This window comes from Sorex araneus, chromosome 1, assembly GCF_027595985.1.
Source record: "Sorex araneus isolate mSorAra2 chromosome 1, mSorAra2.pri, whole genome shotgun sequence".
Lineage (NCBI taxonomy): Eukaryota > Metazoa > Chordata > Mammalia > Eulipotyphla > Soricidae > Sorex > Sorex araneus.
The window spans coordinates 372,749,371-372,771,994 of record NC_073302.1 but is presented as its reverse complement, the minus strand read 5'-3'; the positions used below and the strand labels follow the sequence as shown (position 1 = coordinate 372,771,994).

The window sequence follows — 22,624 nt, the reverse complement described above, 5'->3', positions numbered from 1 at the left end:
ATATAAAGAGAACATTGCTGTTATTTCTGAAAGATTTTTTTAAAATTTTAATCAACAGAGTCCTTCATCAAATGCTTGGTTGCCCTAGTATTCAAATGTCCTTCTCAACTCTTGGATACAAGCTGTGTCTGAGACAGCAAAGGCTCTTAGAGTCTCTCAGCTAGAGTGGATGTGTGAAGCAGACAATTAAAAAGGAAATAAGTGAACACAATTACAGATATAGAGTAAATATTTTCAGATATGGTGTCGTAGACTACCTAGAAAGTTAAATTGTGTCAGAAGAAAATATTATTAGGAGTAAAATGAGGAAATCATAAATTGGAAGCATATGAGGCACATAGAAAAAATAATCATAGAAGATGTAATGGGCAGAGAACTCCATTCATAATAGCAATAAAAATATGAATGATAGGAAGAAATCTTAGGATGCACTGACATGAAATAAAAAATCTAGTATGCATATGTATGTCAATGTATTTAAAAGAATGAGTTACTAAAGATATTGGGCTAATTAATAATGAATATGAACATTCATCTGTAATAATAATCATTAAAGAATAGCCATAAGTAATTTGATATGAAGGAAAACAGAAGGACACCTGAGCTACAAGTTACTAAAGTGTGTCATAAAGTTCTAATGAGTATGATTTGGATAATACTGAAATCAATGAGTTGGGCTTGCAGTTTTATGTCCCTCATCTTCCTCACCATGACAACCATTCTGCGTGACCTGGACTCCATTGTTGAGCCTGAACATGGTCTCAGAATACACCAGGTAGCCAATATTGGGTATCAAAGTTGACACATGCACTAAAAAAGTTCAGCATTCTGTTCAGGTGATATGATAGAAATAGAATTAAATGAGTAAATAAAGGAAGGCTTAGATCAGGAATTATTCTACAAAAACTAAGTCTTTGGAAAATTATTCTTTTACTTCACATTCTGTACTAAAATAAAATACAGATGGATAAAAGAAATGCATGCATGGGGCTGGAGCAAAAGCACAGTGGGCAGAGTGTTTGCCTTGTATGCGGCAGACCTGGGTTCAATTCCCAGCATCCCTTATGGTCCCCTGAGCACCTCCAGGAATAAGTCATGATTGCAAAGACTGTAGTAATCACTGTGCATCACCGGGTGTGACCCACAAAGAAAAAAAAAAGAAATGTATGCATAAAACCAAAGAAAGAGGGTTAACTTAGATATTTATTAAACATTAAATTCAAGAATGTTTTTTGAGGTGAAAGAAAGGATAATCAAATTCTTCTGCAATTTATTATTTCTGTTTTCAAAGAACTGTTTATAAAAAGTATTGAGAAGTTCTTTAGTGTTTTAAAAAATATTATTTGAAAATATATGAGTCACAGAGATAGTACAGGGGTGAAGGCACTTGCCTTGCATGCAGTCAATCCCTGTTTGACTCCTGGAACCATATACAGTTCTCTGATTATTGCCAGGAGTGATCCATGAACATAGAGCCAGGAATCTTAGCACTTCCATATGTGGCCCCCAAAGCAAGTAAAAATAAGAAAATATATATGAATGCATACACAGATTAAAGAGATTAGATTAAATATCTAAAAATTTCGCTAGCATCTAAATTGGGGAGATGCAATTTTATTTTATTAAATATTTTCCAAAAAATCTGTTATTCAAAAATGAAGATGTAGGAGACAGATGAGAAGCAGCCCTGGTGGTGGGATCTATGCTGCAATATTGGTTACCTAAAACTCAACTATGAATAACTTGATAAGTTATTATAAAGTTATTACAATTATAAATATAATTTTAAAAGATGAATTTAATAAAGAGCTTTAGAAAAGTATCATATTTATGAAAAGAAACATAATAAACTCATATTTTAAACAATGTAATATTCAGTAGTTTATACATATTATTTATAAATTTCCTTAACAACCCCTGAAAGTATATAATAATATCCTACTTTAAAACTTTAAGACTCTAAGTGAAGAGGTAGCTGATTGTTTCAGGCAATGGACTGCTAAACTTGAAGGATCTGAGAGGTAGCATTGCAAGTGTAAAATAAAATAAAAAATTTCAACACACACACAATCGAGAATCTGAAGTTCAGGAGATTAAATAAATCCCAAGATCACTTAGTTAAAAAGTGACAGAGTTGTGTGATCCCATAAATACTTCTTAGAGGTTTCCATCCTGATTAATGTTAGAGTTGAAGTAAGAGCAGAAAGAAAAGAATATCAAACATGATCGTTCACATGCAGAACTCTAGCAATTTATCTTTTTGTGCTTGTGCCCCGTTCCTCCCACAGACTACCATTGCGTCCTTCAAAAGCTTGATAGCGTAGATGTATCTCTTATTGATGACGTTCCTATTTTGTAGAGGAAGCATCACATTTGGGTATAGAGCAAGCCCTTCTACAAAACCATTTGCTAATGTGAGTTTATGCTAAAAAAATAATCTTTTGATCCTTCCTCTTCTGGCTCAGAGTTTTGTAAATCTTGTGTCTGAGTTCTTGCGGATGCCAAGAGTATTAGTGTTGAAAAAGAAAAGGCTTGTTTCCTTATTTCAGCTATTCTGGAGTCTTTAACTCTATATATTATAGGCAGCTTGCTGCATAAAGAAGCAAAACTATGGAAACAAATATATGTGTTATAACTTCCAGGAAGAATGTATTCTCAGTGCAGCAGTATTTTGAATCTATAATAATAGATAGATATCTGTACACCAAGTTCATGGCAGTTCTTGCTTCAAGGAGCAAGGCATGCATTCTTCTTAAATTCCCTCATTTTCATTTTAGATGATAACAGCATAATTTATGAATAATTTTTTTAGTATGTTACAAAAGATAGCCAGTTTACATTTAGGTCTGGGTATGTTTACCTACTAAATGAAATTGCACTTACTTTAAAAACTAATTTTCTGTGTAGCATGATTGGTATGTCTAGCTCTCTGGCCTAATTTTGATGCGTTTTTGCTTTTTCCATTTCTCTGTTTCTTCTGAAGGGCACGGGAGAGTATTATTTGAACACATCTAATTAGATGTAGCAATTTTCAAAAATTTCAGACTAATAAAAATGGTAATTATAGAAGGGTGTTGGAATCCTATATGACTGAAATCCAATCATGAATTGCTTAGTAAGGGCCTATCTATCTCACAGTGATTCAATAAAAAAAGTTTTAAAAAATAAATTGCAAAAATTGATAATTATATGTAGGATTTTGGGCCTCTAAAATTATTTGTTAATGGTTCTTTTCTTCTAAGCTGTTGCTTTAGAAAATACTCCCATACATATTGGGTTGGTTTGTGCATGATTGAGACCATTCCTTACACAACTTATGAACAGCCCAATACAAAAAAGCCTCTGATCAATTCAGGAACTACAGCTTGTAACATTGTAGACATTCTTGAAATTTTTGAAGATTTAAGGAATGAATTCCCTAGAGCAGATATTTCACTATTCTCTCTTCTCCTTTCAAAATGTTAGCTTCCTCTGCATGGTGTCCGCCATATTATGGGACTTTTAAGCAGGTATGAGCTTGGTGGCATGGGAAGGAGAAAAAAAATGTGTTTTGAACTTGAAACAGTGGGACGCTTGGGCAATCTCGGGCCAGGGCCGATACCGGCTCGCACTCTGCCGAGATTCAACCCAGGTGGCCATGTTTTTGCACGGCCGCTTTGCTGCTGAATGACCAAGATCCAGAGCCAGCTACACTACTTCTGGTCCCAGCAAGTGCTTGCAGCCATGTCTCCAGACTGTGAACTAAGCCTCAGCCCCATGCTGCCCCAGGAAGGGAAATGATGCAATTTCCAACATAAATCTCCCTGAACTTAATTACTAAAATACAGAAATTCTAAACCGCACGGCCGCTACCGAGGCCGTGCGACTTCATATCTCTTCATTCTCATCAATGGAAAACTATTAGCAAATGCTTCCTTGTCAGTAAGGCCGTATTTTTGGGGGGTAAAATCCAACAACAGTAGTGAGTTTTGTGTTGAAATTTGGAATGTAATCAAGGTAAAGAGAAAATGAAGTGAAATTTTTCAGTTTCAGTTCTGCAGGCGGGGGTGGGGGGTGGGGGTGGGAGTTATACTGTGGTTTATTGGTGGTGGAATATGGGCACTGGTGAAAGGACGGGTGTTTGAGCATTGTATAACTGAGACATAAGCCTGAGAACTTTGTAACTTTCCACATGGTGATTCAATAAAATAAATTTTTTAAAAAGTTCAAATAAATGGGAATAAATTATGATGTATGTATGTTTAGAGTGAAAAAAATATGTTAGCTTCCTTGTTGCTTATTTCTGCCCAAAAAGGGGAGCGGGGGAAGCGACACTCTGTATAACTCAAGGCTACCTTTCATGCCACTTTTATGAGTAAATATAGACTGCTTACAGTCAAATTGTGTCATTCAATATTGAACTGATGAGACTTAGACCCTTGCTCATCCAATTTTGTTTGTTATGTGTACATTATCCCTTTATTATTGGTGACATTCTACCTGACTTTTTACTGCAAACTCATTACTGAAGCTTCTGCTCAGTCCCAATAATGAACTTTCATGAAATGCTTATTCAGATCTCTAACTGTGTACCCATGTATTCATTTTTCAGCTCTCTTGCTGGCAACTATGTCATGGCAGCACCATCATAATGCACCATGGCACCTACATATACCTGTAGTTGTAGTCGACATTGCTCTTTTGACCTATTTCTGTTTTGTTGACTAACCCCTCAGTTTTTACTTCTTTGATTTCTATTTTCTATTCACTCCTATTTTATTGAATACTGCAATAAAAAACTTCCTGTGTAACATAATTAGTTATTTTATGTTTTTGTGTTTAAGAATGACTTCTCTGTGGCAAGTTTTTGGTTCTATGTGTGTTATTTATACCTTACATGGTGACAGACCTAAAAAGCCAACATCACTCTCACCTTTTGAATTTTCTCTGCAATTGGTTCTGCATCCTAAAGGAGGGGAATTTATATATGAAGACACTAGAAGACATGTGTCATTTATGCGTTTCCTATGGCAATGTCTGAGGTGGTTCCCCAGTTACTTTTGTGGAGTCCAGCTAGGGAAACTGGAATAACAGGGGAAGCAGCCATAACTGGAAAAGGAGAGAATTCTCAGTTTCCACTGCAAGTAATATTTCCACTGTTTCAGTGCCTAGGGTGAAAATGACTCTATACTGCTTTCTTTAGTTTTTCCAGCCCCTTTCCTTAGTTCTAGTGTTTTGGGACACACCAGGTGACAAAATTCATTCACTGCTTTAGGCTGAAATATCATCCCTCATGGGTTCTCTTTATTTTGTTTTTTTTCTCATCACCCACCTCCCTTCCCCTGATCCACAATCTTACATCATTCAATGTCTTTGTAGACTTGCCTTTTATAGGTCTGGTTAGTCTTGGTTAGTCTCTAATCCCTGTTTCTCTTGATAGATAAGAAGTGGTGATCTACAGCTTCTGGACATAGAAAGAAACTAAAATGGAAAGAGTATTACCTGTTTCAAAGAGTGTAATTCTCTAGTTTTGCTTAAAAAGCCCTTTGGGGAGTGGGCAGATGGCTCAAAGGTATGGAGTGATGCATAGCAGATGTAGCTCCTTTACAAAGAACAACAATAATAGTAATAAAAACATGAGCCATCATTTTGGTAAGCTTAACCTTCTTTATGTTTCAGCATGGATTTGGTCAGGGATGACCCCTGTCATCTCACATCTTGATTTTTCAAAACGATTTCTGCTCTACTCATTTACAGTGCAGAGCGGACCCATTGAGAAGTCTCGCACACAAGAGGTTCCCAATTAAATAGTGAAGTCATCATCTTGCCTATTTTTTAAAAAATCCCCACATCTTTTCTTCTGCTGTTAGAGAATTTGAGCACAATTAAAGCCTCCTCCAAATTGCCAGTGTTGTATTTCTCAGTCACAAATTTGCAAAGAATATTTTAAACAGTTGTCGTGTGGGCTTTTCCTGAAATGCCATGTCATTCTAAAAGTGATACTCTGCTATTTTGACTACTCATAGAAAATGAGGAGGGAGGGAGGATGAACAGAGAGAGATTCTAACTGAAGTGGTTCTCCAGCTGAGCAAATGCTCTAGAAACATTGCTTAACTCTAGAATTTTGCAAAGAAATGAGTGCAGGGTGAGCTGTTGAAAATATTTCCTCTCACTGACAAAAGTAAATGATAAAATAACAAAGAGAGCCAGGAATAAGGTTAAGCTATTGAACAATATCTCTGTTCTTGACTTCTTGTTCTTAGCTCTGGAGGCCTAACATTTGGTGCTGCTGTGGGGACATGTTGCTCTCAGGAGGTTGGAGCAAATGCAAGTGAAAGACCTATGAGCCACTTAAGCCAACCCTGAATCCTCTCTACGAGCTTTTCTATATTATTTCCAACAATATGGTGTGGTTACAAGCTAGTCTATGATTGTGCGTATATGAATACAATAAATTGTATCATTCCCTTATTTGGAAAAACTAGCATTTTAATACGTATTAAACTTGATTACATATTAAAATATGTAGAGGAAAATAATAAAGGTGCAGAGAAAAATACATAAAAATAATAATCTTTAGAGAAAACAAGAAAAAAATAAGTTTTCCATTTACGTTGGATTGCACTAGCTTGATATACAGTATATTTAAATATTTCCTAAAATTACTTTTGAAGTTTAGTGATCACTTGTATCACTTGTCATCCCGTTGCTCAGCGATTTGCTCGAGTGGGTGCCAGTGACATCTCCATTTGACCCTGCCACATGCTAGTGTAGCCCAATGGTGTCTGTTCACTCCAGGAACACGGAGAGCATCAAACCTTTTCTTCAGGGTCTTGACGAAGAAGTCTGACCATCTCGTAGGTAGGCAACCAGGTTTTCTTTCGATGTCCCCTGGAATCTAGTCAGTAACGGTTCTAGTATAGCAGCCGTCTCCAAATCGCATTACGTGTCCGGACCATCTGATTTTTGATGCCTGGGCAAACGAGACAGTGTCCCTGATTCTTGATCATTAACGGAGGCCGGAACTCTGGATTCCTTCTCTCACTTGAGTGAAAAGTGATACTCAAAGCATGTCTTTTTTGATTCCTCTTTGGGAGACCTGAAGAGCGTTCTCATCCTGTTTTCTTAGGGCCCAGGTCTCCGAGGCGTATGTTGGTGTAGGAAGAACAGTGGAGTCGAAAAGATGTGCTCAGAGCCGGAGGTTCTTCATCCTCTTAACCACTTCTTCAATGCTCTTAAAGGCTTTCCACGCCACTCTCTTCCTCCTGCACAGCTCAGGTGCCAGGTCGTTTGTCATGTTGCGTTCTTGACCTAGGTGCACATAAATGCTGCATTCAGAGATGTTCAGTCCATTTGAAATTTTAGTAATAGTGTTTAAATTATACAAAAAAAATGTTATAGGGGGAGGGCTTTATCTTGTCCAGGATAGTGTCATCTAATTTTACTTAACCTCATGTGCTTAATTTAGAAAAGTAATGTTCAGACTAAAAAATCACCTGTAAAAATTTGTATATGTGGCAAGAATTGTCAATTTATACCACTCTCCAAAGTGTTCCAGAGGGTTTTTTTTAAAATCTTGTTCTTACTGACTCCTGCCATGATTCTCTGGAAACTTCCACAATCCTTCGTAAATACATCTGAAGGTGTTTGTGAAGAAGGTGTCCAGAGAAACGCCTAGGGAGCTTCCTCAGATCACTTTCTGTTAAACAAAGTTTTCAGTCCTGTTCTATTTCCTATAGGTTGATAGATTAGAGGAGGGCTGAAAGAAGAAAGGGTTGTTCTGACTCTCTTTACGAAATTATATGGAAATTATGGAAATTATAACCAGATCATTTGCTTATTTTTTAGCAGACTTCCAGTCTCTTTTGCTGTATAATTCTCTGAGAAATAGGGCTTCTGAAATAATTCATCCAGTTTCATGGTCCAATAGCTTCTTCCAAACAGAGTTTTTAATGCTGTTCTTTTACTCTGCATTTTCTCAATTCAATGATGACTACCCTGAATCCTTCTGAAATAGGAGAGTGGGGGAAGGGGTAGCGATGGCAGTATTTATATTCTCTTTTCTGTTATACAGTTACTAAGTCTTTTTGTTTACTTCAGAAAGTTCCAAATTTTAATTGGAATCTTGTTGTATAAAGTCTCTTAAAATTATACTGAAGTTTTGCTATCTGGGGATTACAAGTTTGATTTCGTCTTTTAAATTCTGGCAGAGCTCCAAATCTCTGAACTCTCAATTACCTTTCATTTATGTCTCTAAAGCAGGTATTTCCTGAGTTCATCCCTTTCTTGTTATACTTTACAATAAGCATCGAGGATGAAAAATACACACTGTCTGGGTTATTGGTAACCTCTTCACCTAGAACTGCAAGTTTTCTAGACAGTTGGATCGCCCTTTGAGTAATTGTAGATTTGGATTTTACTAAATTTTGGAAAAGATGACCTAAGGCATCAGCCTTCTATTCCTTGCACATTTTCTTGCTACCTGACACTTTAACTATCATAGTAATGAGATTTTGGAGATTTCACATAAGTCACCGTCACCAGGTGCTTTATAAAACAGTGATAGTCTTTGGTCAAAGAAAATCAGAAACATTATCCTTTCCTTAGAAATCTAAAATTGTGAAACAATATATCTTAATTTTTTTTCTTGTTATTTGGGTCATATCCAGTGGTTTTTAGGGGTGACTCTCTACTCAGAGTCATCCCAGTAGCACTCAGGGAACCATATATAGTGCCCAGGATTCAAACTGTGATTGACTGCATGCAGGATATATTGCTTTAACCGCTGTATAGTATTTTGTGCTACATCTTAAGCTTCAGAGAAGTCTTGTCACAGAACAATCCGAATGCACCTCACTTACATGACTATGAAATAAATACTTTTATTCACATAACTCTACTAATAAAGCAATAATATTGTCTAGAAGACAGACCTGGACAGAGTGTCTTAAATGTGATATCACTAGGGATCTTGGAGAAAATGCCTGCACTTTTATTTTAAATTTTAAAAAATTCACTTTAATCATTATTACCTAATGAGAATGACAGCTCAAAGAGTAAGAAGGTGTTTGAATATAAACTCATGTTCCCTTAGACATCCATGGTCAACCTTGGGTCAGTTTATTAAATACTCTGTCCCTTACTTTTTTATTCATTCATTTTAATATACTTTTTTATTTATTGAAGGAGGTCCATCATATCTATATATATTTTTATCTCATGGTTTGTTTCCTGGTATTCACTGAGTTCATACAGAATAGTAGTGCTCAGAGCTGAGCCTAGCATGAAGTAAATGCTTAGTAAATGTTGTCCATTACTATTAGTTACTCTTTTTTCCATGTCACATCTGCTTTGTTGTACTTTGGCCTTCCTTAGAAATATTTCAAATATTTAGAAAAATAGCACAAATGATATAAAAATCAAGACTTCAAGCAGGTTATTGTTTAGTCATATTTGCTTCCAACCTCTTTTCTATTCATATCTAATTCATCTTTGTAAAACCCCCTTACTTTATGAGACCAAAATGATCTCTTCTAAGTTTCAATTTAGTTTTTTTAAAATTTTTTTATAATTGAGATAGTGATAGGGAGGCGTTTAATCTTGTAAGTATGATACCTCATCTGGAGTAGATTTTTGTTCAAAGGTGCATGAATGAGAGCTAAAAGTAAAGCTACTAAATCTTCGTGACTTGTGTGAGCCTCCTCATTCTCTTTGTTGCTTCTTGGACAGATCTGCTCTTAATACCCTCAATGCTGAGTGCTTAGGAAGTATATTTTTTTAAGTGAAATCATTTTGGCCTTCCTTTTCTTAGTTATGGGAAATTGTTTCAGTGAAAATTTCCTACGGTCTGCTTAAAAGCGATGCATGAAACAATGGGCCTTGTGGCAAATGAAATGCTTGTGGGGAAGTACTTAGGGTTTAATGTGAGTTATTTTTATTTCCATTCATAGACATGTCTCAGTGAAGTTCAAATTATCCCTTGGACAGTAGAAGGCAGTCTGTTAATTTAAAGCTAGACTTTTTTGGTCCCATAAAGCCAAATTTAGGATAGATTTCAAAAGCTAAATAAACAACAGTCTACCTCCCCATTAAAAATGAGTGTGTCAGGTTTCTGTGTACTTAAGTCTTTAAATAATCTCCACTTAGCATTTATTCATGGGGCCTGAAATATTTAGGAATAGGCTATTCTTTACAATCATACTTTATTTGTTGAAGAGATGCTTAGACAGAGGAGAGTCTTAATTTTATTATAAAATTATGTAGGTGTCTTCTTGATTTTATGAAAGCAAAATGGAAACGGGAAAAATTAAATGTATTTTGGTAGTGATTGTGAAATGTTGAGAGGCAGCGAAGAGAGCAATCTTTAGATATTGTTAGCATGATTTTTTCTAGAAATCCATAGAATAACATTATTTTAAAATTTTAATTTCATTTTATTTTTTTGAGCCTTCCTTGGATACTTGAGGGGTATTCAGAGCTATATAGTGTGATCTTAGAGAACCGGGTTAAGCATGTGAGTTAGGTCACATATTTGATACGCACCTTAACAACTGTATCTCTCCAACCCTATCAATATTATTTTTTAAAGTCACAAGAGAAGGATGTTTTTATACATTTTGCCCTTTACAAGGCACTGATTAAGGGAACTGACTCCCACTGCAGTGGAAAATTCATATGTAACTTGTGACTTCCCAAGATGATAGCTATTAATAATCTTATTATGAGAAGCCTTAGCAAATAACATTAACAGTTGATTAACAGATATTTTCATGGTTTATTTATTTATCATTCATATTCTTATTCAACGAGGTTACTTTAGCTTATAATTTATAATCTTAATTCTTTGGTAACTTATCAATTAAAGTTCTTTATTAAATTAGCTGCTTAGAAACACTCTAAAAACTTGAATACATCAAGCCCATAGTATATAACAGACAAAACTGCTTCTCCTTGAGGAATTTATATGGTAAATGGGAAAGATGGGCAATAAATGATATGAAATTGATATTTAAATTATTTACTGTGGTAGGAGATGATAAATAGTATGAATATGGAAGTGATAAATAACTACTTTGCGGCATTTATCACTTTGAAATAGAATAGAATTAGAGAGATAATGAGCACTTCCTGGCAGAGATGGAGGTTCTGAGTCAGTTATCAAGTTATCATTAAGAGAATAAGGCACAGAAGAAAGTAGAATGAGTGAGAGATACTTTTTTCTCAGCCACACACAGTAATATTCACGGATAACTCCTGCTACTGTGCTCAGGAATCACTCCTGGTGGTCTCTGTAATCATATGGTGCTTTGGAATGAACCTAGATTGGCTGCTGTAAAGCAGATGTCCTACCCACTATACTATCTCTCTGGCCCTGATGAAGTGAAAGATTCTAAGTAGCTGTCTGAAGTCAGAATGTTTCCATGAGAAGGAATAGTCAGAGTAAAAACTAGGGGTGGCATATTCAAAAACTTGATCATAGCTAATGAGGCTGAAATGAGAAAAATAATGAGTGAACATTTGGATGAATTCTCACCACAGACTACTCGATGCACTAATAAGTGAGATAGGTTTCTTTAATAGCACTTAATGAGTACATAAAAGATATAGATATGTGTTGGGAATTTCTTATTGCCAACACATATAAATGTCAAGCTTTCAACCACTCTTCCCCGCAAGGTCATTTTATGATTTCAGAGAACATACCGAAACTTTTTCACCTGTCCTCAAAAATTCTAGAGTTATAGAATTTTATGTTGATTCCATAAGTTGTCAAAAACTTTTAGATAAGTAAAGCTTGGGAGATATTTCTTTCAAAGTATCTGTATGGGAGCAGTTAATTTTACATTATAATTTTACATGATGAATTATAGTATTTTGAATCATATGTTTTATTCTTCGAGGAAGGATATAGGGGAAAAGGAGCCTTTAAATGCTGTCTCTAGGAACAAATAATCTTTTTATGCTATTTCTATTTAAATGAGTTGTCCTAGCAGTGGAGGTAATTTTGTTCTTTAGTATTTCTCTATTTACTCCCTTGTTCTATTCCCCATCCCTTTTCACTCCCCTATAATTTATTAAAGAACACTAAGGGACTGAGAATAGCAATGAGTAAAAAAATTGTTAAGTCCTTGCTCACATATAACTAATGGAAACAGTTATAAGTGATGGAAACAAATAATAAAGTACAATATATGCATCTACTTCAATGTGATTGTATGCAAATAGAACAGGGGAATATAGTTGGCTCCTCTCGTGCATGATCAGGTATGCAGATAGCTTGTTAGTATCCCCAAGAGCTAGAAACAGTGAAGAGCCAATGTTCCCCAACCTTGGCTGAGAAGAATGTTTCTCTTCATACATTCTCTCCTATAATTTTATTTATATTTTAAGGCTTTTCTTGCATTTCTGTTTGAAAATTTGTTTAAAACAATAAGGGTCAAGGGGTTAATTTGACCCCCAATTCGTACTGTTAAGAGACATGCTACCCAGGCTTCACATTCCTTTTTGGAAAACAGGCTTAAAAATTCCAAGTGCATGATTAGTGGTAATAATTGGATTCAGCTAATACATTAAGGTCTGCTAAATACTTGTATATTTATTTGAGAAGTACTTTAGTTACTACATACTCTCTGAAATCAAAAACTATCATGGATTCATTTTTTCTTACTTTGATGGCATAATGTTTGATGTTTGTCAGATTTTTAGAAAAAAAAATCCTTTGGATTGCTTTTTTCTTTTTTATGATACTATGTCTTCCTTGCCGCACTAAACTATCCTACCACTTTTAAGTCAGAAATTAGGATATTACATTGGAAATAAATAATTTTTTGTTTCTTAGTTTGTGTACAGCACCAGAAAGGAGTAGGGGGAGGAGATTCTGAATGTTTTAAAGTATCGAATTAAGGGAGTGAATAAGCAGGATTGGAAGTAGAAGCATCTGTGTGAAGGAGAATGTGGATGGGAAAGAGTGATCAATGTAATCAATGTTAAGGTTCATATAGTTACAGTTTCTTTCTTTCTTTCTCTCTTTCTTCGTTTTTGCGTCACACCCGGCAATGCACAGGGATTACTCCTGGCTCTGCACTCAGGAGTTACTCCTGGCGGTGCTCAGGGGACCATATGGGATGCTGGGAATTGAACCTGGGTTGGCCTCGTGCAAGGCAAACACCCTACTTGCTGTACTTGCTCCAGCCCCTAGTTACAGTTTCTTTAAAAGGGGAAATAATACTGACATATTAGTGCTAGTTAATTAAAAAATTTGTAAGTGAAAGTAGCAGTGTGTTCGGGAGGGGGGCGGAGAGATAGCACAGTGGGCCTCCCCACTGTGGGCACTTGGTTTGCATGCAGCTGACCTGGGCTCAATCCCCTGCACCCCATATAGTCCCCAAAGTAATACCAGGAGTAATTTCTGAACACCACTGGGTGTGGACCCCAAACAAAAAATAGCAATTTTTCAAAAATTTAGAATGCCCTGAGAGGTAAGCAACTAATTTTTTACTATAGATGTTTACTATAGATTGAAAACATGTCATTCAATCAGAAACTGTCAGTAGGACATCAGTAAAGGTTTTCAACAAATACCATCAGCACAGGTATTATTTCTTAGTTGAAGCATTGGCAAAGAAACTCACTTAGTTTACCATTTTAGGACAATTTAATTACTACCACCTCCTGAGACCATTGAGAAAAAGAAAGCCAACATAAGCTATGATTCACATATCAATTGCAAATCATGTGATATATGAAAAATTAAATAGTTTCAGTGTGAACTTTTACACTATATGATGCTTTTCTGAAGCAGTTGCACTTTTTAAGCCTCGCAGAGTAAATTCCAGAGATTTTTTATGATACTATGTCTTTCTAGTATCATAAATCCAGGATACTATCATATCCTGGTTAATAAAAAACAGGGGTGAAGGTGTCTCCCTTGTCTAAGCCTGCCTTTGGTCCAATCCCTGGTTCCTTGTGGTTTCCAGAGCACAGGAGTGATCTCTGATCAGAAAACCAAGAGTATTCTTGTCCCCTCCACAGGTAGCCCCAAACAAAAACAAAACAAAAATAAATTTTAAAAAGACATTATAAAGTAAACCACTTCGTTGAGTGTTGTTTATTTCCCGCCTTCAATCAGCTCAAAATATTTGTCAGTTCCTTTGCTTACAAGCACTGTGGTAGACTTTAGAAGGATGACAAAAGCAGAAGGTATAGAATCACAGGAACAATCCTTCACTCAGCTCTGTGGTCCCATGCTTGTTATGCCACTGGACCCTTTAAGATATAATTCAGTCATAAAAGTGTCATTTGAGTGTGACTAAACTGAGTTTAGCCAATTCTGATATAGTTTTAAAAGAATATGCTTCTACGTTAAGACTCCTTGTGCCATATTTCAGCCCCGAGCAGACTTTTATGACCAAGTAATGAACCTCTGGAAACAGGTTTATAATGGAAACTGCAGCTTGACCTCGAGTAGAGGAGTGTATAGACGTACCTTACAATGGGACTTTTCGAAACACACAAAATCCTTTTCTCCCAAGGGTGGCATCACAGGAGGGAAGTCTACAATAATAGTTGTATTTACCATAAATACCTTACATATTTTATAAATATTTGATTGTATTAAAAATATCACCTTATAGATTTTTAATAAAGCTGCCTACAGGCAAAGTTATTGCAGTTGGATTTCTTTTCTTTCGACCACTGATCTTAGTGGAAAGAAGTAAGCAACCCTTATAAAAGGCTTTAGTTTTTAGTACCTGGTTAATAAAAAATAATTTCCTCTCCTTTGGACTTGTTCATGAAGCTGAAAAATGACTCTGCAGGTCAGTGGTGTGTGGCAGAGCTAATTTCTATAAGCTTTTTATCAGGTGGTGCTGAGTAAAACAATATGGAGAGAGTGAAAACCCCACTCTCTGTAGCAAATTTACAAGGGGATCATTATCTGAGTGTCAAGAAATGGAAAGAAAAGAGACACTTTTCTCTTTCAAGTTTCTGCTACAACGGCAAAACCTTCTGAGATCTGAGAGGTGAGGGAGAAAATAAAAACTTGAGAGGAAAAAAAACAAGCTCATGGAACTTAGCAGCTAAAAACACCTTTAAAAAAATTCTCCACAAATGGCACCAGTTGCTGCAAGCATAATGAAACTCAGCTTTAATTTGTTGTTTTGTTGACAAGGAAACCTCATAGTAATGAACGTGAGTGAGGCAATGGATATCATAGCAACCCAGAAAGCAGTTGTCATTCAAATATTGTGCTTCTTCTAAAGGCTCCTTTTCCCCAAGCATCACATTCACTCAGGGGAGTATTAGGAGATAGCTGGAATCAAGAAAAACCTAGCTTATTCCCTTGAGGTCCAACAAGGCTATGAGTGTTGAAGAACAGAGCAGGTCAGCAAGATGCTGCCCCAGGATATGCACGGCCAAGTCCCAGGAAGCAGCTGGAAGGAAGGCTGCAGAATGTACCAGGCTGCAGCTCAGATCCCACTGAGAAAGAAATCCCATCTTCTCTACTTCTCCAGGCTGAGGGAACTACAAGGATGTATGTACCACAGCAGTGTCATGAAAAAGGGTTGTGGATTCCTTTTTATCTTTTTTATTTATTGGTGTCCAAACCCTGACTATTTTCCCACCAGAGTCCAAAGGAAGAATTGGAAACTGCAGGTATTTGGAGATGCAATGGATGAGTTTTTCCTTGATCATTTTTATATCAGTGGTCAGGATGACAGTCAGATGAAAAGGACATTTGGTACAAATGATGTGCTACTTACAAAGCATAGTTTTGGTTGAAGAAAAGGATGAAAAATCATCTAAAGCCTTTGGCATATGCAGTTATTTCACTTATTCCCCCACTTAAAAAATCAATTAAATGATAAAAAGTAAGTTAAAGGCTAGTGGTATGCAGTTGTGAGGGGTTATTTTTTTTTTAAAACTTGAGATGAGAAAACATAAAATTATCTATATAATACTGCTCAAAATCACTGATTAGGTCAGTGATTGGCAGGGAGAAGAATATACCTAAGTATGTGAGCAAGTGTTAAGTACATGATCCTCGGACAAGGGGTTTTGATAGGAACTGAAGTTGACATAATCTTCTCAAGAAGGTGATCTCATTTACCTTGAAGTTCAGCCTGTAGAAATTTGCTGAGAGGTTGCCTGAAAAAGTGTGACTGGGAACTTGAAGAGAGTATGTAAGAGTTTAGTGGATACTTTCTAGAATGGGAGAAGAGAAAACTTATTTCTCTGTGGAATTAGGTGAGTTGAGTAGGAGATTGCAGAGATGAGTTGGCACTCTGCTGATAAGAAAGACATAAGAATAAAAGGGAATTGTTTTTAGTTGAATCACTGTGAGATGGAGCATTACAAAATTGTTCATGATTGTGTTTCAGTCATACCATGTTTCAACACCCATAACTCCACCAGTTTCCAGTTTCCCTCCCACCCCTTCAAGTCACCCCCACCCCAGCCTACCTCTATGGCAGGCTCCTCTATGCTCTCTCTCTCTCTCTCTCTCTCTTGCTCTCTCTCTCTCTCATTGTAGACATTATGGTTTGCAATGCAGGTGCTGAAAGGTTATCATCTATATCCCTTTACCTGCTTTCAACACTCAGTCATTGTCCAGAGTGATCATTTCCAACTAATATTGTTATAATGGACCCTTCCCTATCTTAACTGGCCTCCATCTTCCACACCACTGATCAAACATTGACCAGAACTCTTGGTCCATTTTCCCTGGCCTTGGATATTATTTTTATACTGTTTTTTTCATGTATCTCGCAAATGAATGCAGTCATTCTATACTTGTCCCTCTCCTTCTGACTCATTCCACTCAGCATGATACTCTCCAAGTCTATCCATTTATAGGTAAATTTCATGACCTCATTTTCCCTAACAGCTGTGTAGTATTCCATTGTGTCAATGTACCATAGTTTCTTTATCCATATGTTTGTTCTCAGGCACTCAGATTGTTTCCAGATTCTGGCTATTGTGAATAGTGCTGCGATGAATATAGAGGTGCAGATGGTGTTTCTGCTGTGTTTGTGGACCCCCAAGGTATAGTCCCAGAAGTAGTATTGCTGGATTGAATGGGAGTTCAATTTCTAGTTTTATGAGGAATGTCCATTTTGTTTTTCAAAAAGGCTTCACCAGTCAGTGGTTCCACCAGCAATGAATTTGGGGTCCCTTTCTCCCCACATCGACACCAGCACTGGTTGTTCTTGTTCATTTGTATGTGTGCCAGTCTCTATGGTGTGTGATCATATGTCATTATTGTTTTGATTTGCATCTCCCTGATGATTAGTGATATAGAACATTTTTTCAGTTTTCTTTTGGCCATTCGAATTTCTTCTTTGAGGAAGTTTCTATTCATTCCTTCTCCCCATTTTTGATGGGATTGGGTTTTTTTCTTGTAAATTTCTTCCAGTGCCTTGCATACCTTTGATATTAACTCCTTGTCAGATAGGTATTGAGTGAATAGTTTTTCAAATTACATGGGCTATCTTTGTATCTTGGTCTCTGTTTACTTTTTATTTTTTCTTTTTTTAAAATTTTATTGAATGACTGTGAGATAGTTACAAGCTTTCATGTTTGGGTTACAATCACACAATGATCAAACACCCATCTCTTCACCAGTTCACATTCCCCACCACCAATATCCCCAGAATCCATCCCTTTTCCCACCTCCCCCTGCCTCCATGGCAGACAATATTCCCCATACTCTCTCTCTACTTTTGGGCATTATGGCTTGCAACACAGAAATTGAGAGGTCATTATGTTTGGTCCATTATCTACTTTTGACACACATCTCCCATCCCAACTAATTCCTCCAGCCATCATTTTCTTAGTGATCCATTCTGTATTCCATCTGCCTTCAGCTTCTCATGAAGCAGGCTTCCAGCTCTGGGGCAATCCTCCTGGCCCTTGTACCTACTGTCCTTGGGTGTCAGCCTCATGTTATTGTATACTCCACAAATGAGTGCAGTCCTTCTATGTCTGTCCCTCTCTTTCTGACTCATTTCACTTAGCATGATACTCTCCATGTATGTCCATTTATAAGCAAATTTGATGACTTCATCTCTCCTAACAGCTGCATAATATTCCATGGAGCAAATGTACCAAAGTTTCTTTAACTAGTCATCTGTTCTAGGGCACTTGGGTTGTTTCCAGATTTTGTGAACAGTGCTGCAGTCAACATATAGGTACAGATGTCATTTCGACTGTGCTTTTTTGCACCCTGGGGATATATTCCCAGGAGTGGTATTGCAGGGTGATATGGAAGCTCAATTTCTAGTTTTTGAAGGACTCTCTATATTGTTTTCCAGAAAGGCTGGGCCAGTCGGCATCCCCACCAACAGTGAAAGAGCGTCCCATTTTCCCCACATCTATGCCATCACTGGTTGCTATTGTTATTTTGAATGTGTGCCAGTCTCTGTGGGGTCACTGTTTCTTTTGAGGTGCAAAAGGTTCATAGTTTAATGTAGTCCCATGAATGGTAGCTTGGGTTGTGTTTGAGGTGCATGTAGCCACACAGGATGCCAAACTTGCAGCCTCATGTTTGCAAGGTAAGAACTTTAGATCACCAAGTCATCTTCTGACCCCCTATTCAGTTAGATTTTTCATGAAAGCAGTAAGTTTTGTTTAGTAATGTTATATAAACACTGGATTTTATGTTACATAAAATCACATTTTGCAAAAGTAACTTTTCCCTAAAAATATTTATTTAGGTTGAGCTATAAGATATGAAAACAATGTACATAAACAAAACTCAAAAAAGTAGCTGTAGTATAAAAATAATATAAAATTAAATATAACATTATCACTTTTAAATGTAAACTTAATCATATATTGGCTCTGACAGTTCTTGAGGAAAGAATTTTTTATTTTGACCCTGTTTCACTACTTTGAGACCTTGTAGTTGTTGCATGCCAAATATTTCCTCTTTTAACATTGCTAGACTTGGATTTTTTATGATTTTGTAGATTTATTTAAACTATGACAACATTATGAATTTATAGGCAAACAGGAAGTAAAATGATCTGATAGGGTTGTTCCAAAGGAATTTACACTCAAAGAGAGGACAACTGCTACCTGCTCTCATCCCATCAACTGGGCATAGCTTTGTATCTTTCCAGAGTAACTGAATAGAATTCTAGTGTCATTTATTTCTTTCAGCAGCATCAATGGATTGAAGAGACAGAAGAAAAAGTGCTGGGATCTAGGGTATTTTTGTTTTAACAAGAAACTCAATTCTTCTGGACTTTATTTTTCCATCTGTATTATGCTTAACATAATACAGATAAACTTGTTGTTTCCTATTTAGACATATTTAAAGTCATAGAGCTGGGTTATGCTGAAGTGGTAATGATGGTGATGGCGGTGTCTAGAAATAACACTAATGCCTTAGTAGAATTGGCTAGGCAATGAACCTGCTTTATTCTCTGGTAAAAACTATGCTCAAAATCAGCAGTGATTTTGTCTGTATTAGAATAAACAAAACTTACTAAACTTTAGGCTCTTCAATGAATCCAATGCTCTATCCCTAGCCTATACTATTAATTTAATTTCCACATTATTATATGTCTCTTGATCAGAATTAATGCTCATAGTTCATGATCTGTCATTACCTACTTCTGGAATTTGCTTATACAAGTGTTTCCTCCTGCTATTTCCTAGTGATATTTTACCTGTACTTAGAGACATAATTTGAATAGACCTACCTTTTGTTGAGGAAGGCTTCCTGATTTTCTCAATCAGTTCTTTCCTCTTTAAATTTCCACCAGCCTTTATTCAGAAATATACTCCTTTTTGAACTTAACATATTAATTTTCTAACTCAAGACTATGTATTTGTCTCCTTATTCTGGTAATATATTCGATAAATTCCTTAAGTATTGTTTTATTTTTATAATTAATTAATTTATTTTTTTTGCTTTTTGGGTCACACCCAGCGATGCTCAGGGGTTACTCCTGGCTTTGCATTCAGGAATTACTCTTGGCGGTGCTTGGGGGACCATATGGGATGCCGGGGATCGAACCCCAGTCGGCCATGTGCAAGGCAAACGCCCTACCCACTGTGCTATCACTCTGGCTCCATCCTTAAGTATTGTTTTAGAATGTAAATGACTAGTATTTATTAATCACCGATCTGATCTTGTATTAAATTCCATCAATGACTTGCGTTGGAGCACAACCTCCCAGACAAGAAAATGATTTGTTTCTTTGTTCTTGAACACTTAAAGATTTTGTGCTCTCAAAAGAGTGACAGATAAGCATATCAGATGGATACAATGTCATAAATGCAGTTAATTCAGGCTTTATAAACTGTCCTGAAAAAAGGAGGAAGTCACCTTGCCTTGAATGGTGCCATCAGAAGAGGCCTCTTAGAAGAAATAAGCCTTGAAGTCAATTTTAGCCATAAAGCGGAACACCAATCCCAAGATAGAATTCTGACTTGGAAAGGCGTTGAGTCTCATGGAAAAAGAAAAACTACAGACCGTTTTAGTAACATGGAACATTGAGTGCAAGATTAGATTATGTAGGGCATGGATCACAGGGAACTGCAGGATACAATTCATTGAGTTGTTTTTTTGTTTGTTTATTTTTTGCTGTCAAATGTGAATATCACAGCTGGTAGGGTGTTTGCCTTGCACATGGCTGACCCAGATTCAATTTCTCCATCCCTCTTGGAGAGCCCAGCAAGCTACCGAGAGTGTCTGGCCTGCACAGCAAAGCCTGGCAAGCTACCCGTGGTGTATTCGATATGCCAAATCAGTAACAACAAATCTCACAATGAGGACGTTACTGGTGCCCACTCGAGCAAATTGATGAACAACAGACACCTGCTACAGTGCTACAGTGTTTTTTTGCTAAGCCAAGGCACTCAAATTTCATTTAGAATATACTGGAGTAATATAAGAAGGTCTCATACATGTGAAGGGCATGTTAAGATTGTTAATTTGAATTCCAGAGAGATGGGTGTTTGTAAATAGCCAACTCCTGTTTAATCTCCAGCACCACATATGGTCCCCTGAGCACCACCAGGAGTATCCCCTAAGCATAGAATCAGGAGTAAGCTTGAGTAACATTAGGTATGGCCTGAGTTCTCCCCCCCCACCTCCTCCACACTAACACCCCAATCACATTCTGGGTACAGTGAACTTAGAAATGGGAGACTGGTTAGTATTTGTAGTTGTTGCTGGTTGGAATGAATTTTATGTTTGTATGAAAGCAAATGCTGTCATTGAATTCAAGGTTAGTTAATTTCATGCTTTTCTTCATTGTCTTGGCATGTCTTTCAGGGACAAACTCAAAGGCTGGGATTGTGGCTCAGTGGTAGAATGCATACCTCCTATGCATTAGGCCCTGAGTTTGAGTTTCAGTACCTCCCTAAAACAAGCTCAATAAAACTCTGTAAACATTATATAAACCTTCAGAAAGAAAATTTGGGGTGGCATTGCAAGCCGAAAATAATCCATGGGAAATCTGATGTTCTAAACAGAGTGATTATATAAAATGCTGGCTTGTGGCTTAAGCAAATGCAATCATAGAATTGCATAGCTGTGAGTCACAGTCGGCTTGGTCCTTAAAGTCCCTGCTTGATAGAAAATTAGTGGCTTAGGGAAATATGTTTACATTTCATTTCTTATTGTACATCTGATTGCATGTTTTGAGAGTTAGATACAAAATTGCTTTATTTATACATCTGGAGCAGGGAATTATATTGACTGTGTGTGCATACAGACTTAAGTTTCTTAGTTTAGAGTATAAAATACAGTGAGGTATATACTTACATAGTAAAAATATTGCAGATTTTCTATTTTATTTTAAATATAAACATCAAAGAGACAATAAGAATTCAGTTGTTTTATTGGTTAAATCATTATTACCACAGGATGACACATTAGCTCTCATGATTTGATCAGTGTTGATGGAAGAGCAGACGTATTTTTAAATTTTTTCGTGTACTTCTTTATTTCTTTCTGTCTTAAAAATTAAGCAACTTTGTATATGCATATTTCCCCGCAGTTTTCTAAATTTTGTGTATGTTGAAGGTAGAATCTGTTGAATATTTGGTCTAGCCTTACTGTTTTCCAGTCTGTGGTGTAGGCAAGACAAAAATAGTTCTTACCTTTGAAGTTCTTACTTAAAGAGGAAACCACATATTAGTCTAATGACTGGAAAGAAAACTTGTGTGATCAAGATGTATCATAAGCCTCTGAAAGAAAAGAAAACTTGTTAGGCGAAGTTGTTAGAGACCTGATTCACTTGAAGACAGGATAAGATAAGCCAATAGGAAGTAGCCTCCACACTAATGTCTGAAGTATTAGTTATTATTAGTTAAATGAAAATGGAGAGAAACCTTCCCACACAGGGGAAAGGTTGAAAGGTCTTGCAGACTGTAGGAACATGCTATTTTGGAGGAACAAAAAGAAAGATATAGAAAGTGAGAAATGAAGCTAGATTAAAAACAAAAAGGAGGGCTAGAGCAATGGAACAGCAAATAGGGCGTTTGCCTTGCATACAGCCGACTTGGGTTTGATCCCCAACATCCCATATGGTCCCCTGCACACCACCAGGAGTTAATTCCTGAGTTCATGAGCCAGGAGTAGCCCCTGTGCATCGCTGGGTATGACCCCAAAAGCCAAAAAATAAAAATT

At 36.7% G+C, this 22,624-nt stretch overlaps 1 protein-coding gene across 2 annotated transcripts in view; it reads left to right on the top strand.

The window, feature by feature from the left end:
* HDAC9 (histone deacetylase 9) overlaps positions 1-22,624 on the top strand; it is a 1,006,394-nt gene that overhangs the window by 341,638 nt on the left and 642,132 nt on the right. The window contains exon 1 of one of the 2 annotated variants that reach the window (XM_004602237.2): positions 7,242-7,257. The exons of the other annotated variant lie outside the window; for it this stretch is intronic. The gene's annotated coding sequence lies outside the window, so the exon portion shown is untranslated. Of the gene's footprint in view, positions 1-7,241; positions 7,258-22,624 lie in introns of those variants that run through there. 2 annotated transcript variants of the gene reach the window in all.